We start from the raw sequence: 3,906 nt of genomic DNA, 5'->3' as shown, positions 1-3,906 counted from the left end.
AAAAGAACCTATATGTAAGTACAATTTCTGTCAAAAAAATATATATGCAAGTACAATCAAGTATCTACTGTTGGGTGATAGGAAGCGCCAGTTAACCGTACTGATATGCACTTATAAGCATACCAGTGTAGTATGAACTCAACAGTATATGAAAACATTAATATCCCTTTGCAGTAGGCATGATAGGAAACCAAGAGAGGTACTTTTTACAATTTTAGAGAGATTGTTGAATGTCGATATTACGGTAGTCCAGCGGTACTCCATATTTTTACTTTTATTTTGCAAAAAAGCAGTACTCGATATTAACTAAGTGTTTTTCCTTCGAGCTAACATAGAATACAGTGCTAGATAAGTGTCTTATATTTTCCATTGCAGGTCCTGGACAGAATACTTGCTTCTAGGCTGATTCTTTGGTTACATGCTTCTCGCCGGTTGATCTCTGGTATGTTCAAACTTCAATATAACCCTGTTTAGAATAAGTATCTGAAGCTTCATTGTTGTGGATTGCCAACTAAGCTAACCCTGCATCATTTAAAAAAATACATTTTTGTAAGTACGCTAGCAGACCATGAAAGATGAAACCATACCATGATATTCAAATGAACATAAGCATCAAATATTCAAATTGCAGTACATGGAAATTATACACATTTAACTTTGCTTTCCAGACTCAAAACACAGATTAATGAGATGCACTTTATTTCTTCAAAACACAACACTTTAAATATTACTTTTCAATAAGTCAGATTTTCACACTATCTACTTATCTATACAAACTACTTCAGGACGAATAGAAGTTTTCTATTTAAATGTTCAGCAGCGTTTCTCTTGAATATATCAAATAAGTATTGAAAGATTTTCATACGAACAATCCACTTATAGCCTAAAATAGGTACATGATGCTTAGTATCAATGCAACCTAACCATGAATGCTAATAAATTAGGGCAGCTAGTTAAAATCTCCCTACCATTTAATTGAGCTACAATGCATATAACATCTACTATTCGGGCTTTGAGAATATATCGCGCCATATGGTGTATTTTTCCATATATGCCCGACTACAAAAATAATTCTAAAGAAAATTCTTAAAGTATGAAGAACTATAAACAAAAAGATTGTCCATGGTTTAATAGATACCTCATTTTTATTTTCCTTATTCCCACAAACCTTGTTTAGTCCAAGGCTGCCTAGCACAAACTACATGAGAAACGACATAACATGTAAGCTCTCTCCCTCTCCCCAATTGCTCAGCGACAATCTAATTCACATGTATTAAGCATGCTTTGATGTGTTTGGTCTTTTGCTGTTTCTCCGTTCTAAAGATGAGTATCTCACCTCTAAAAGGGGTGGTGCTTCCGGACAGGACCCAATCAGGTGCGGTCGGTCCAACAACAATCAGTACTTGTCCAATTGCCTCGTCAACAAAAGTGCACACTCAAACTCAAATAATTACAACAATGTGAACTCAATGTCCCATCTAGCCAAACCACTCAAACTGAAATAGCTGCTGCATACGAAAACTCAAAGTTACATAGCTTCACCCATACGGAGATCAAAGATTCATAATTTTGCAGTGTACCCATTAAAAAGTTTATAGGTTTATAGGTATATTACTGTGCAATGGTTACTATAGAATTAACAACTGCTTCTGCACTTCTTCATTTAAATAAATATATGGATAAAATCTCGAACTGAAATAGTGGCTACATACTAAAACTCAAAGCTGAATAACTTTACCCATATGGAGATCAAAGGGTCTTATTTTTATATTGTACCCATTAAAAAGATTATAGGTATATTACTTGTGCGATGGTTACCATAGAATTACCTACCGCTGCTTCTGCACCTCTTCCTTTAAATAAATATATGGATAAACTCTCAAGCCACAAGGGCTTAAAGATTGCACCTAAGCAATGCGGAATGTCTGGGAAAGAGCTACATTAGCTATGCTGGCCATTTTGCCAAAAACACCATAATGTGTGAAGTTAGGCCTATCTGGCAACAGTTGGTAGAACAAAGGGAATTAATGCGAGAACAAATAGTTTACCATCAAAAAAATCTAGAGGTGTTAATTAGCACTACCATATGAAGTAAATTCAGTAGTTGAAAATGGAAAGAGGAACACAGCGAGAATCTAACCTATTAATGAAGATATGATATGTCGTTCGTGTGAAGCGCTGAGAAAGCAACTCTAAGAAATCTGAAGTCGAACACATTCGCAGCCAAGGATATCTTGGAGTCAGGAATCACATAATATTGATGTGCTCAAATCATGCTATGCAAATGAAATACAACACTAATGGATTTCATGCATCTTAATTAGGCTGGGTAGAAACTCCGAGTCGACAATAATTTATATTCTAAAGAATAACATGATTATTACGGAAAAGGACAGGAAAGTTGAATAGACGCATTTTCTGACACTACTTTACAGAAAAGTATATAAACCAAAGAATCAATGTAGAATTTTGCTTGTATTCCTAAACCAATCTCTTAATTCAACAATTGTTTCCTGTACCTGTGAAGCATTGTGTGCGCGGCTTAACTTTCAGATGGATGCAGTTCCAAACCACATTCTACATTCTAGAATAAAAATGGTAGAAAACATTCAGGTATACCAGCAAATCCCTTCTTGTTCACTGTGATTAACAGGGAATGAATGCTCAAGGGAATCAATGTTCAAATTTTCGCTCTCGCGCGGTGCAGCAGGACCCAACGGCGCCGTGGGGAGGAGAGGCTCGCGGTGTGGCGGCTGGGATGGAGGCGCGAGGGGAGAAGAGGAGAAGGCCAGAGACGGATAGGGTTTCGCTCGTTGTAACTTTTCCCTTTCCCCTCTCCTTCCGATTCTTTTCATTATCTTCTTAAACTCAGCCAATCGTGCAGCGACACGTGGCCCAATCGCTGAAGAATAAGCGAGGCGCTCCCCCAGGCCTTGCACGCCGAGTGGCCTATCGTGGATGGCATCTCCATGCCCCATGGGGTGCAGCAATTATACCTTTAGACAAGAGCATGCTGGGGGCTGTTCGTACCTGCCACGTAGAGGCACTGGAGCTTCCCCTGCCCCCGTCGCTCTGTGCAGCATCAACGTCAATGACCATGGCCTGACAGCCCCCGCCTCGCCAGCTCCCCCAGGCACAACAGCAAGGACGCCGGCACAACAGCAAGGACGCCCCACACGGCATGGAGCAGGAGGGCTACCAGCACAGCACAAATGACACGGCCTCGTCACCCTGAAGGTAAACTGATGAGTTCAGATTAGAACACTCACCTAGATAGGATGTATTTAGAAGTAAAAAAATCAGTAAAGCTGTAAAAGTACAAATAGGGGCAAATTAGATAGAAACAAATGTAATGCGTGGTATTTGTCTGTCCTAATGTAATTCTAAATTTAATTTGAAACAACAAACTTAGTAAGCTCAGTCTAGAAGGATAATTAGCAGAAACATTCTAACTAACATGACACAACACCTGAAATAGCACTAAGTCCTAAACCAACAGTCAAAGCAGTCTAATAACAATTATTCACATGTGCAAAGTTCACAGGAGTAGAAACAATAGTTATGAGGCACTGAAAGGAATATTTTTTGGGCAATGACAGTAGATAATGAATGAAGGAAGCAGAAAGTCATCAATTCTGGTCTTGCATATCTTGGATTCTGTAAAATCTGTATATCAATTTTTATTCTGCAGAATATTGTAAGCCATTTATGTCCCAATTTTACTTTAATGTTTACCAAAGTCAGCGTAGACTTTTAACTAACTAATGGACCTGTGTTACGGGCAGCATACGTATTGGGCGCATAAACGGAGCACTTGAAGAACGACAATAGGGAAGCCTCATCTGCCAATGAAGATCACACATATAAAGCGAACATAGGAGACAACAGAGAAGCATCACCTGCTAG

The 3,906-nt window shown here is 38.8% G+C and overlaps 1 long non-coding RNA gene across 1 annotated transcript; it reads right to left on the bottom strand.

The window, feature by feature from the left end:
• Positions 1-398: 398 nt before the first annotated feature.
• LOC124705898 lies at positions 399-1,387 on the bottom strand. Its single transcript, XR_007004191.1, has 3 exons — positions 1,337-1,387; positions 1,139-1,198; positions 399-522 (listed from the first exon to the last, which is right to left on the bottom strand). It is a non-coding gene; the product is annotated as an uncharacterized LOC124705898 (long non-coding RNA).
• Positions 1,388-3,906: the final 2,519 nt, after the last annotated feature.

This window comes from Lolium rigidum, chromosome 4 (assembly GCF_022539505.1).
Source record: "Lolium rigidum isolate FL_2022 chromosome 4, APGP_CSIRO_Lrig_0.1, whole genome shotgun sequence".
NCBI classification, from domain to species: Eukaryota; Viridiplantae; Streptophyta; class Magnoliopsida; order Poales; family Poaceae; genus Lolium; species Lolium rigidum.
Note: the sequence above shows the minus strand (reverse complement) of the source record. Positions and strands in the feature narration are given on the sequence as shown.